This window comes from Protopterus annectens, chromosome 1.part2 (genome assembly GCF_019279795.1).
Source record: "Protopterus annectens isolate FY-2018-M chromosome 1.part2, PAN1.0, whole genome shotgun sequence".
In the NCBI taxonomy this organism is placed as follows: Eukaryota; Metazoa; Chordata; order Ceratodontiformes; family Protopteridae; genus Protopterus; species Protopterus annectens.
The window spans coordinates 1166297161-1166312151 of record NC_056727.1 but is presented as its reverse complement, the minus strand read 5'-3'; positions in this window follow the sequence as shown (position 1 = coordinate 1166312151).

Sequence of the window (14991 nt, the reverse complement as noted above, 5' to 3'; positions counted from 1 at the left end):
TTGCTCGATGCCTGACCTGATCATATTGTGTGGACATGATGGCCCAAGGTGGTAACTCTGTGGACAAAGTCTGCCAACAGGGCAGTCTGCTCCAACAGATTTTGTTGGCTATGGCTGAACAGCACCGCGTGGTGCTGGATTATGGCATCGGTGATAGCTGCATTCTCATCTGCAGTATATGCTGGCTGACGCTGAATGCCACCTGGAAGACATAAACATGGAAACATATCACAGGACCTCAGACATTGCCCAGAGTTATTTATAGAGCCAGCACATCAATATTGCCTACCATTAGCCACCTCTTACAACCACATCATACCCCTGTCATCTATCAGCACAGTATGAACCTGCATTACACTCCTGGTCCTGAGGTGTCATGTTCCCCATAATGAGGGCTAGTACATTGCATAAACCACCATTCATCATTCATGTTTGTGTAGAGGGATGACAGTGGCCATCTTCCCTGCAGATGGGATGTCAATGGTGCTCTGGCTTTGCTTGCATATAGTGTGTAATGGAGCTGGAAGCATATGCCTGAGTTCATGTAGGATGCAGACAGGAAAGTTATCAGGTCCCATGGGGACTTGCTTTTGCTGACATTGATTAGGCAGTATGCACCTTCTCCCTGATGATGAGGGAAGGGGTGCAGGTGCTGTGCATATCCACCTATACTGATTGTGAGCCAGGGGGTTGCTGTTTGTCCTAAACCTGTCTGCAACAGATTGGCTATAGCTATGGTGTGTGTGCATGTGGTGTGATTGACCAGCATTACAGGGTGGGTTGGGTTGTTGCTTCTGAGATTGCAGACATATGTTAAGATGGTTTTCTGATTGCCCTTGGTGGATGTGTCCAGTTTGTACTCATAGTTAGCTTTAGAGTAATCCATCTGTGACCTTATATGCTCATTCAGATAAAGGTTGACTTGCTGCCAGGTTAGCACCTGCTCCTACTTTGCTCTGTACAGCCAATATAGTGACCAATTATTTGGTATGTGTATTGCTGCTGTCCAGCAAAGGGGATTACTCTACCTTGGTGTAACCATGTTTTACAAGTAAGGTATTGCTAAGTCCATACAGCTATGTAGGTGGTCATATAGCGATTTATAGTAGGGATGGACCCAAGGTCATAACACAGTTGGACACATCTCCATTTTTAACCTGATAATCATGCTTATTCTAGTACCCATGTCCATGTCAGGGAAATGCAACAACTAGTAGCTGTAGAAATCTAATTCTGTTGGCTGCACAGAAACTAAGATTACACATGTGTACAACATGTACAGCTTATTTACCTGACATTTTGCAGCCCATGTCTGTTGTTATGAGGCAGCCAGGTATACCTACTCATGCATACATGTGTTCAGGTAATACCTGATATACATTTCTGCTCTATGTCAGTATGGTACACTGTATTTACACTCTTGCTGCTCAGTCATTCCTGTCAACCTGTTAGAGCAGGACATCTGGAGGATGCCACACATACACGGGGGTGATGGGCCAAAATTAGTGACACTTTCTTAATATTGCTGTAACACACTTAAGTAATTTGATAGCACTGTAGCCTTTGCATTCACAGACATACCCTGGAGGACGTCCGACAATCATATGGCAGGAAGAGAGGAGAAAGGCTAGGAGTGTGGTAGTGAGGATAGGAACTTTTAATGTTGGCAGTATGACTGGTATGGGGACAGAGCTAGCTGATATGATGGACAGAAGGAAGGTTGATATATTGTGTGTGCACAAGACCAGATGGAAGGGAGGTAAGGCTAGGTGTATCAGAGATGGGTCCAAATTGTTCTATCATGGGGTGGATGGGAGGAGAAATTGTGTAGGGGTTATCCTGAAGGAACAGTATACCAATAGTGTTTTTGGAGGTGAAAAGAGTGTCAGATAGAGTGATGTTTATGAAGCTGGAAACTAATGGTGCAATGATGAATGTTGTTAATGCATATACTCTACAAGTTGGGTGTGTGATGGATGAGACAGAAAAAGTTTGGAGTGAGTTGGATGAAGTGGTGATGACTGTACCCAAGGGTGAGAGAGTGGTGATTGGAGCAGATTTCAGTGGGCATGTTGGTGAAGGGACCAAAGGGAATGTGGAAGTGATGGGTAGGTATGGTGTTAAGCAAAGGTATGCAGAAGGTGAGATGGTAGTGGATTTTGCAAAAAGGATGGACATGGCTGCGTTGAATATGTATTTTAAGAAGACAGAGGAGCATAGGGTGACATACAAGAGTGGAGGAAGATGCATACAGGTGGATTATAGCCTATGCAGGATGGCCAGTTTGAAAGAGATTGGAGACTGTAAAGTGATGACAGGAGAAAGTGTAGTTAAGCAGCAAGGAATGCTGGTCTGTGGGATGACGTTGGTGATCAAGAAGAGGAGGAGTAGTGTGAGGGCAGCACCAAGGATCAAATGGTGGACACTGAAAAAGGGTGATTATGAGGTTGTGTTCAGGGAAGAGTTAACACAGGCTCTGAGTGGCAGTGAAGAGTTACCAAATATCTGGGTAACTACAGCAGAGTTAGTATGGGAGATAACTAAAAAGGTGCTTGGTGTGACATCTGGACAGAGGAAGGAGGACAAGGAGACCTGGTGGTGGAATGAGGAAGTACAGGAGAGTATACAGAGAAAGAGGCTGGTGAAGAAGTGGGACTGTCAGAGAGATGAAGAAAGTAGACAGGAGGAGTATGAGGAGATGAGGTGCATAACAAAGAGAAAGGTGGCGAAGGCTAAGGATGAGACATATGAAGAGTTGTATGAAAGCTTGGACACTAAGGATGGAGAAAAGGACCTGTACCAATTAGCTAGACAGAGAGACTGAGTTAGTAAGGATGTTCAGCAGATAAGGGTGATACACTATAATGAGGAAAATGCACTCACAATTGAGGAGAGTGTTTTGAGCAGATGGAAAGAGTACTTTGAGGGGCTGATGAATAAAGAGGATGAGAGAGAGAAGGTTGGATGATGTGGGTATGGTAAATCAGGATGTGCAATGGATTAGCAAGGAGGAAGTAAGGATAGCTATGAAGAGGATAAAGAATGGAAAGGCTGTTGATCCCAGATGACATACCAGTGGAAGCATGCAGGTGCTTAGGAGAAATGGCAGGGGAGTTTTAAACCAGATTGTTTAGTGAAGTCTTGGATAGTGAGAGGATGCATGAGGAGTGGAGAAAAAAGTGTTTGGGTACTGATTATAAGAATAAGGGTGATGTGCAGAGCTGTAGTAACTACAGATGGATAACACTGATCAGTCACAGCATGATGTTAAGGGAAAGAGTAGTGGTAGAAGGGAGGTTATGATTACTGATCAGCAGTATGGTTTCATGCCAGGAAAGAGCATTACAGATGTGCTGTTTGCTCTGAGAGTGTTGATGAAGAAGTACAGAGATGGTCAGAAGGAGTTGCATTGTGTCTTTGCAAACTTAGAGAAAGCATATGACAGTGTGCCTAGAGAGGAGTTGCGGTATTATATGTGGAAGTCAGTAGTGGCACAGAAATATGTACGAGTGCTACAGGATATATACAAAGGTTGTGTGACAGTGGTGAGTTCTGCAGTGGGAGTGACAGATGCATTTAAGATGGAGGTGGGATTACATCAGGGATCAGCTCTGAGCCCTTTCTTATTTGCAGTGGTGATGGACTGGCTGAGGAGTAGAGTTCACAAAAGTGGATGAGTTTAAATACTTGGGATCAACAGTTCAGAGTAATGACAAGTATGGGGAGAGGTGAAAAAGAGAGTACAGGCAGGATGGGGAGGGTGGAGAAGAGTGTCAGGAGTGATTTGTGGCAGACAAGTACCATCAAGAGTGAAAGAGAAGGTCTACAAGAGGGTAGTGGGACCAGCTATGTTATATGGGTTAGAGACAGTGGCATTGACAAAAAAAGGCAGGAGTCAGAGCTGGATGTGGCAGAGTCAAAGATGTTAAGATTTACACTGGGTGTGATGAGGGTGGACAGGATTAGAAATATGTATATTAGAGGGTCAGGCCAGGTTAGATGTTTTTTAGACAAAGCCAGTGAGGTAGGATTATGTTGGTTTGGACAGGTGCTGAGGAGGGATGCCGAGTATATTGGGAAAAGGATGGTAAGGATAAAGCTGCCAGGTAAGAGGAAAACAGAAAGGCCTAAGATAAGGTGTATGGATGTGGTGAGAGAGGCCATGCAGGTGGTTGGTGTGACAGAACAAGATGCAGAGGACAGGATGAAATGGAAACAGATGATCTGCTGTGGCAACCCCTAATGGGAACAGCCTAATGAAAGAGAAGGAGATGTTGTAATGTAAGTCTTTATAGGTTGCCAGTGATTTCCCAGACATAACACAACTCTGTGAGTAAATGACTACAAATATGAGGCACACATAAGGTCAGTGTGCATAACACTGGACAGTTGAATAGTATAAGCTCAGTATATCACATGCAGTTCAACACACACATATGTAAATACCCTGTATAGGTCTCTCACATTTTGGAGACAAACATGTATATCATAGTTGTATTCACAATTAACATTTGGATATCTGTAACATCCCAGTAGCTGACCTAGTAGTGTCACAGTCAGAACTGTTTTACACACACTCTCCAGTAGTAGTGATATGTGAGCCATCCTTTCCTGGGATGACTCAGGGGCCTGAGGTGTGATCTATGTCACTGCAGACAGACCCAGATGCTATGGCCATAGGTTCTGATCAGCAATATATTAGTACAGCAAGTCTTGTTGAGACATATTTGTTGAACTTCCTGTTTCCTATTATTACATACCTCCTACTGCATTCCATTACATGCTTACTTGTTTGACATACCTTTTTTTTCTCCACGTATAGTTGGTTTGATTCTGATTTGTATTGGTTGGTTTGTTTGTTTGTCTTTCTGTCTGTCTCTGTCTCTCCAAGATGTAGGATATACATCTGTTTTGCATAGGCAGCAGCTTGCCTTTTGTAGGTAATACTCATGAGCAGCTGATGGCCTGTGCACCAATTGGTGTCCTCCACTTGCTAATTGCATGCAGAACAGCTGTGTTGTTATTCCTATAGCCAATGGCATGGCAACACACTCCTATAATTGAGTACTTCATGTGGGTGTTGCCCCTTTTCCTTGCCTGTGAGGAGGACTTCATGCAGGTGTGTGAACAATAGCATCACAGAGGGTATTTAGAAATTCCTCTTAAAATGAAAACTGTGGAGACAGCCCGACAAACTGGGGGAGAATGTTCCAGACATAGGGACAGAATGTCAGTATTGCTGTTATACAGTTGAATTATTGCTAGTTTAAGAGGGTTTGTGTGGACATAGCTTTTCTGCATGATTTTAAGTCTGACAGTGTTATATGGTTGACATAACTCTCGACTGTAGAGCTATCTGCAGAATGGCCAGAGTTTGGACTCTTATGTTTGGAGTGTTCCTCAGTCATCTTTTTTGTCTTTGGAAAATCAGTAGCATACTCTGGGGATTGCAGTCAGTAAATGGTATCATCCATTTGTGTTTCATACTTCATATCCCTCAGAAAAGATATGTTACAACAAACCCTGTTACACCAGCAACTGTCTCAGTTTATAACAGCAATATTTCACATATGCCCCTGTTTTTGGGCTTCTGTCCCCCAAGTATGTCAGGCTTTGTCCATATGTCATGCCGTAAGAGATTGATAGGTATGGTATAACATTACTTAGTGCCTTCATTCCTGATACCATCCCAGTGATATATCAGAATGCCAGACATGTTATGTGGAAGAGGGCTTATATATGAGGACAAAGCCAGTGCATTCTGTGGAACTCTGTACAGTTGAGAGGTTTGTGTATTCTTGGCAATTGTTGACAGACTGTCAGAATTGTGTAGCAGTGTAGTGTGTAAAAGTTATTTGGCCTGTGTAGGGAGGGGGTAGATGCAAGTGTTATGGCTCCTTTTCTATCTGACTGTACATGCTGCTCTAGTTTCTGGTGGTCTATCAGCTCTATATGTTTGTAGGGTCACACTGAGACAAATCCAGTACCACAGTCAGGTGTCATACTACACTGTGAATTGGGCCAGTATATGTAGGGGTAGTGTGTGAGTGGCAAACATGATGATGTTTTTGTTCACACAGTCCTTATACTCTACTGTTCATTTGGCTTACCTGTATGTCATGGTGACTGTGGTGAAATTGGTTGTGGGTATGCATTTTCACACTGGTGTCTGTTTTACAGTGCTGTTACATCCCTGTAGTGCCTGATACATTTGCAAATACATGAGTAATTCCCCATAGCTGATTTACATTAATGTTGTGTCAGACTGACTGTAGTTTGAACGGTGCTTGGTGACATGCTTAGCAGCTGCGTGTGGTCTACCTAATATTATGTCCAGATATTTGTAGGATGTACTGTTGCCTGGCCCCCATAAGTGTTGTGTATTTCTAACACATCAGTGGGATATTGTGAGGAGTTAAGTCACTAACTAGTGAGAAGTAATTGATTGTTGGACTTGTGCTATTTCAGTCAATATATCATAGAACAGACAGGAGGGTGTTACTGCAGCAACTGTGTCAGCTTATCTACCACAGTATTTCAGATATGTCTATATTTTCAGGGCTTTCTCCCCCCACTTTGTCAGGCTTGGTCCACATTCATTGCCCTAAGGGGTTCATAGCATACCTCCCTACTGGCCAGATTGTTTCTATATGTCCAGGTTTATTGCTCATATTTCTGATCTGTTCTACAGATTCATTAGTTTTATTTCTCTGGTAAATCACTGTGATGATCTGAGGATTTCTGTCAGTAAATGATGACATACATTTCAGTTTCAGAACTCACATCCTTCAGAACATGTATGCTGAAACAAACCCTGTTACTCTAGCAACATTCTATATTTATAAGAGCAATATTTAAAAGATGTCCTTAGTTTTGGCCCATTGTCCACCATTTTGACAGCCTTTGGCCAGACTTCTTGCACTAAGAGGTTGAGAAGTATGGTTCTGAGGTATGACTCCACTACATGTTCTGCGCATATATATATTTTTTTTCTTTATATATATATATATATATATATATATATATATATATACACACACACACACACACATATGTATATATTTTATATGTATATATTTTATGGATCTAAGATGTTTGCTCGAATGAGCAAACGTCCGAATCCATAATAACCAAACACACTTTAACGAAAGTGCTTTTATCGAAAAAGCACTTTCGTTAAAACGTGTTACAAAAAAAATAAAACACTACATTTACATTTTAGCAGGGGGGCTTCACCTCCCTGCACTGCCCCTGTGAGGGGCTGTGACCCCCACACCCACCACTTTAATATTTTCCCTCCGAGACCACATTACATTAGGGAAAAGGAAAATTTCCCTTACCCGCACCATAGTACAGCCTTGGCAACAGGCATACTTACGCAAAAGTGTTTCTTTGGTGAAAAACACTTTTGTATTTCAGACATTTGCTCATTTGAGCAAACATCCTAGATCTATATTTTGTATGTATCTCTCTCTCTCTCTCTGTATATATATATATATATATATATATATATATATATATATATATATATATATATATATATTATGTTTGTCCATATATATGCATCTCCATACATATATACATGTGTATATGTATATATACAAAATCTGACTGATTCTACAGACTCTTTTCCTACTGTTGAATGACTCTATTGCATGATATGTTTGAAACAGTATCAGGCATCCCTACAGTTCAAATGGTGTAGTGGTACATTGTTCTGACTATGGTTTACAGGACCCTGGATTTGAGACTTTGCAGGGCTGATTATTTTGTTGCTAGGCAAAACAGTGGCTGATGGAGACAGTGTGATTAAAACAGTTTTAAGTGGCTTTAAGTGGGTTTGCATGGGAGATGCTTAATCTGTGTTGGCTTCAGTTAGCATCTCGCAAAGTTTCTTACACCCACTTACTCTTTCTTACACCCATGCTAATTTCTTTAAAAGAAAAGAAAAATGGGTGATAGGAAAGTGGTGAAAAAGAGGCATGCAAAGGGAAAAACAATATGAGAGATTGCTAGGGATGTGCAGGATGGGTGTAGGGAATGTCCATAGCTGTCCATTTCTTATACAACAGCTGTACATTTGTACAGAATTTGGAGGTGAATTTGGACAATAAAACTCCAGAGAGAGGTGTGAGGACAACAGAAATGTGTTGTCAAGCCAATTGGAATGGATTACATGTGTCCAGTGGACACTTGTGCAAAATGGACAGCTAGGTATGGGACGATATTTTATTCTGGGACAGATGCTCTTTTCTTTTTTTTTAAGGTGAGAGTGGGAAGTTGGGGAAGGATTGTAGATATGTCTGGGGAGGTAGTTGGGTAGGGAGACAGGCAAGACAGCAGACAGGGCAGTATATGACACATGAGGGTGGTAAACACATTTGACAGGGAGGGTGGTTGGGAATCCGAAGCCCATGGGCCTCCATATGGTTACAGTGAGACTGAGATCCCCACCTATGGCCAGTTACTATGGCACTTTTATGGCCCCAAAAGTGGCTGTGCTGGGGACTGGACAGGAGGGGGTGGCCTGCCTCTTGAAGTGCACCAGGTGGCCCTCAGTCTGGTGCAGCTGCTCTTCAAACTCAGATCAAAGGATGCTGTGCACCAAACCCTGGACCTGACTGTGGGTGACAGCCTCTTGTCCATGCCCACTCCTGGGGGGGTAGGCACCATCCCCTTGTGGCAGTTTTACCAGAAAGTGGTGCAGAACAAGCAGAAAAGGGAGATCTGAGTTGGATCCCAGACGTGTTGGGTCCTGGTGCCATGGCCAGATGAGGTGGGACAGGTGGATCCACTGGGATCTTCCTTCCCAAATGTGGTATGGTGTTAAGGATTTACAAAATATGTTGGTTAGTCATGAACAACACATTTCAAGATTAGTTATAACAGCATGTATGGATTTTCCAACTGACTCCATAAAACAGATTTGAAAAAGTTGTATAGCAAACAGAACACATGCATAAATGGAACAACAGTATGCATCATAACAGCATGTCAGTAACAATGACGGCAACAGGCCACCAACAATGGTATTTGAACAAAGTATGTTAACATGCAAGCAATCAAAGATATTAATAATAGTATAACACAAGTCCCAACATTAGGGTTGCAGCACAACATACTCGTAGTATATGAGTAATAATTATTGATACAGATGAGGGGTGGGTGAGAGACAAAAAGTCCATTAACAACTGTTTATGCTTCTATTTTCCACAACAGTACTGCTCAATACTCTATGGGTCTGCCCTCACTTTACATTTACCTATGCCCATAGCTTCTGTAGAACAAACATACCTATTAACCTATCAACCTGGAATGGTATGAGGCAAACTGTGACAACTCTGGGTACATGATAAGAGGGGACTCGTACATGTCAGGGTTAGATATCTGGCACAAGAGAGGTACCATGAGCTGCTGTAATGTGAGTGTGCTACTGACATATGTAAACTGGTTTCCTATCTGTGTCCAGGATTATTTGCAGCAGCGATCACTAGCCGTGACAGCATGACACTTGAGAGACATGTATCAGGAACATACCTTTCAACCTCTTAGAGCATGACATCTGGACAAAGCCATACATAAGAGTGGGACAAAGGCCCATATAAATGGAAAATTTTAGATATTGTTCTTACAAACTTAGAAAGTTGATAAAATAACAGGTTTTGCATTTGCATGGCTTTTTTGATGGATATAACGTCTGACACTTGTATCTCTATCATTATTTTCTAACTTCAGTCTATGATGGTTTGCCACTGATTTGCCATGGCACCACTACTTTATGTAAAACAGACCAAAAAGTCTGAGGCAAATATCTGGACATTCAGTGAATATCTGAACAGTTGAGAGGTATGAGTCAGGAATAGTGCATAATGTATGTACCTATCCTGCTGTCATTTGCAGGCATGTGGTGGGAGAATTGAACAGTTGTGCACAGTTTATTAGTATACCCTTCATACAGCTATTGGCAACATTTACTTACCTGTAAAACATGTGGGGAAAATATCTGTTCACACTACCTGTTTTATATTTATTCCTGATTCCTTGTGTGTAGATATGCACACATCGTAGGACCACTGCCTGGATTCAAACCATGTCTGGGTGTGCAAAATTAACAACTAAGCTACTTCTTATCACACTTAATTACTAGGGAACTGTTGTTTCTTGTTTCACTGGTTTCTGCCTAATAGTTTCTTGATTAGACAGTCTGAACTTGTAATCCTGTGATGCATGCATGACATATAGTCATTGTACTGTGCATTACTACTTCAGATTACTACAACCTGGAAAGCAAGGATTAACACAAGGCACTGCTGCATGGAACACACTTGGATACTTTACATATTACTATTCAGGGTTCAGAGCTTAGTGCAGTATATATTTCACATTTAATTTATCTCTCATTCTACAGCTACACCATCTACAGTTTCTTTTAACAGCTTGTTCACAGATGAACCTCAGTTAATGTATGCTGTCACAGCCACATTTGCTGTGAAGAACCTGTATACATTCTATATACGCCTACAACATCATATCAGAATAAACACAACAGTTTTTTAAAGGGTCTTTATTGTACTTCAATATTCATTAGTCACACTTTTTTATTTATTTGGTTCACACAGTAACAGCATACTTACTAGCAGTAAGCAATGTACTCCTTCTTAGCTATTTTAACAATATACTGCAAAATAGATTTGTACTCACCAGCCTGTTAGCGCAGCCTCAGCAGTCTGTTACCGTGGGCTTTGATGTTCACAGCCCTCTCTGCTGCAGCTGTAGGGGAGAAAAACACACATTATGCATATCTGTCTATCACATTCTCAGGCTAGCATTTGTTACAAACTACTTGATAGTGATACTTGCACACTACTGGAGCATTCTAGCCCTGGTCATCTTGGATCCACTGGTCCAAGAGCACCACCTTCCTACACTTTAGGTCAGCAAAGTGGTGCTGTACCTGCTCACCAGTCTGGGGGATGCCAATATCACTGGTGAGGTCACATGCGAGATGGTCCCTGGCCTCCACTTTGTATTGGGAGCCCTGGTACTGGCCCTGCAGCAGTCTCTCCTCATGTTTTTTTCTAGGAGTCCAGCCATGATCCTGCACTCCTGAATGCTCCAGCATTACACCTGAAAGCGCACTCCCTCTTCTATGCCAGCCATTGTATCTTCACAGATGGACTATAACAGATTATGGCTGTATTCCCACCTGCACCATTTAAATAGTGTGATATTCCCACCCTTTGCTGTCATTGGACCATTTTGAAAAGGTTAAGGTCTGCTATAGCAGTGCGCAAACCTGCTAAGCTGGTTTTAACACTGCTTAAAGGAGAATTTGTTGAGCAGTGTTTAACAGTGCACAAATCCACTTAGCTGAGCTACCTGTTGCTTAGCATTCATGTCTTGGCAATGGTTACACCTGCTAAGCATAGCTGAGCATTGCTAACCATTGCTCACTTTTAATTTTTTAAATATATCAGAGGAATGACTTCATTTATTAAGTGTATATGATGTACTTTACATGGCATCCCTCTATGTGCTTTCCTTACATTGGCAAGAAGTGTGACTACTGTATGTGACACTGTGTACATGGGGGTTTCACAGTTTATATGCATTCACACTTACACTGTACACTAGCTACACTACCCTGGTTGACAAAAAACAGTTACTACATAATTTAAGTTTAAAAAATAATTTTAACACTGCTTTCCCATATAAAAACAACATGCCTGTCTTGGTACTCAAACCATGAATGCCTGCATATAAAGCTGGGATTCTAACTACTGCACTATCTCAGCTTGGAAATTTCAGCTGTATATTTGCATTTATCTCCTATGGGAAGTTTAAGCTATGGTAAGCGAAGGGCCATGATGCGCACACCCACTTAGCTACACTTAAACATTCCTTAGCCTAGAAAAAAATATATAATATTAGTATTATATTATTATGTTATATAGAGAGTATTGTGGTGTTCTGACAAGTCATTGAAGACTGGAGTCAGGAAATAATGGCATACATTTGGCTTTCAGGATTCTATCCTTCAGAAATACCTGCTAATACATATCCTGTTTTCTATCAACTTTCTAAGTGTGTGAGGGCAATATTTCAGAGGTTGTCCCTATTTTTAGTGTTTTGTCCCCCCATTATTTGTACCTTTGTCCACATGGACTGCTGTCAGGGAATATTGGCATACATTTGCTTTCAGACTTCTATCCTTCAGTAATTCATGCTGATGCATGACCTGTTTTCTATCAACTTTCTAAGTTTCTGAGGGCAATATGTAAGATGTGTCTATTTTCAGGGCTTTATCCCCCATTATTTGTGCCTTTATACACATTTCCTGCTTTAGCAGGTTGTGAGGTGTCATATGGCACTTTTACAATGCAGGGAGTGTGTCACAGAACCAGTCACACACCCCTGCATTGCTTTCCTGCTGCCATATGTATTTCAATGTCTGCCAATACTGAAATGATCATTTATTTAATTTTAGCATCCATGGACACTGAAATACTGGCATAATATTAGAGTAATTCTCTAATATTATGCCAGATTATATTAGAAAGTGCTGTACGGCACTTTCTGAGTGCAGGGGCATGTTCAATGTCTGTGAACTTGTTGAACACACCCCCTGCACTCATTCATGGTTCGTGTCCATGTAGGTTAAACAGCAGCACGCCTTCATGAATATGGAAGGTGTCCTGCTGTGCACAACAGGCATGAACCACTCTGTGCAGGAATAGCACAATTCCTGCATGGAATTTATTGAATCTCAGAGAGTGTCATTAGAATTTTCAATCATAAATGGTGCATTGGAATGTTCAGATGAGGTCTGCAATGATTTAGTTCTCTTGTGTGAGAAAACTGGTGCATTTTCTAATACTGAGATTAATACCCTGATACTATGTATAATGTCCCAGTTTTTAGAAATAATGTCTCTAATAGGTTTCTGGTCTAAACCAATAGGAAGTGGAAAACTGAGGGTCCGAACTATGGTAGTCTCCTGATAGGTCTGCAAGGGGGTTTGGTTCAAAGCAGAACTTTGATTGGAAGACCAGAAGGCTCGGTCTAAACCAGTACATTGATTAGGTGTTTTTGATTCAGTGCTTGCTGCAACCCAAACTTGAGTATTTGTCAGAACTTAAAGTTGTGTGACTCATTCACTTCCATAAAGATACTCTTTAACAATGGCAATGGATAATTTCTATTCACAAAAAGTCTGCAGAACTAAATATCTGTAGTGATATGCATTTATAGGTACAGCTGCAGCAGCAGTGTACCCCTGAACAAAGGTTGAGGAGGAGCTATACTGACAGGATGGTGATATTGGACATAATAGGTCATGAATAGTGTGTGCATGTAGACCTATATGGGCATGTTATATGGGACAAGGACATAAGCATTTCATATGCAATAGGAAAGTGTTAGTATATGTCACTTGTCTCATACATTCAAAAGAGACAATGAAGCGGTGTTTGGGTTCACCATATTTATTGTACATAAACATTGTTAGGAACTGTAATTAGAACATGTATATGTAAGTTAGCTGATTCACACATTACTTCAAACACGCAACATGTTCGCATGTGCATCTCCATTCATGCCTGCACTCACTCTGGCTGACTGTACAAAATGGCACTATTCTCACATACGCTCAGTACTTATATGCATGTGCTATCTAGCAATAGTGGCTTAATAGGAATGATAGGAACATTATACATATTGATCTACATCCTCATTTTTTGATTTGTTTAACATGCAATAAGAGAACAAGACAATATGCTAGATAACATTTCAATAGTAAAAACAATCAAACTCAAGTCCAAGTCACTGTGTATTTTGGATTGGGTGTGGAAATTCTACCCAATCAGGTTACATAAAAGCAACAGGACCAGTCTCTGGAGAATTCTTCTCAATAAGAACTTCAGGGATAACATCAGGATTACCTGAAAAAAATACACTGTCTTGCAAAATGGGAACAAGTGTACGGTCACTCTGAGAAATAGAGCCTTTGGCACAGGCAATCTGCTGCATCACTGGTTTAGAAATTGGAAGTATATGTCTTCAGTTTCTTCTAAATTCAATTACCACTGATTGAACAATATAAGATCTCGGTTCCTCACAAACTTTTTTGATAATACCCACTTGGTTGTAACCTTTGGTTGTCTGCATCCTTATGATTTCTCCTTGTTTTAATGGTCTAAGAGGTTTGCTAGATTTGTCGAAGTACAAGTTTTGTGACTGACATTTCTTCAAAAGATGGGTTTTGATCACTTTGTTGTTCTTTGCATTTGGAATCAATAGTTGTTTACTAATTGGTAAGGCTGTTCTTGTCTGTCTAGACATTAATATCTGAGCAGGTGAACCAAGCAAGTTATCTCAGGAAATGTTTCTGAGATTGAGAAGATTAAGGAAAAGATTGGTACCATCTGTGTTAGATTTCTCTAACAAGCATTTTGCACTTCGGACTGCATGCTCAACTAATCCATTGGACTGTGGGTACCCAGGACTACTAGTAACATGGACAAAGTTCCAAGACTCAGCAAATTTTTTGAACTGCTGACTGGTAAACTGTGTACCATTGTCAGATGTAACTTTGTATGGACTACCATGGACAGAAAAATGTCTCTTCAATTTTGTAATGACAGTGCTGGATGTTAGATTAGGAAGAAGGTCAGTTTCAAACCAGTTCGAGTAAGAGTCTAAGTAATGTTGACCATTCCATTTGAAAATGTCAGTAGCAAGCGTTGACCATGGTAGTTCAAGAATTTGGTTTAGCTGAAGTGCTTCTTTTTGTTGGTGTGGTTTAGTACTATTACAAACAGAACATGCTAGAATTTCCTTCTCAATATCTTTTGACATAAAAGGCCAAAATACTATGCCTCTTGCCCTTCTTTTGGTAGAGTCAGTACCCAGGTGTCCACGATGTAAAATCTGGATATATTCCTGTTGTAATGCTGAAGAAGTAATTACTTTAGGAACTTTCATGATGATTCC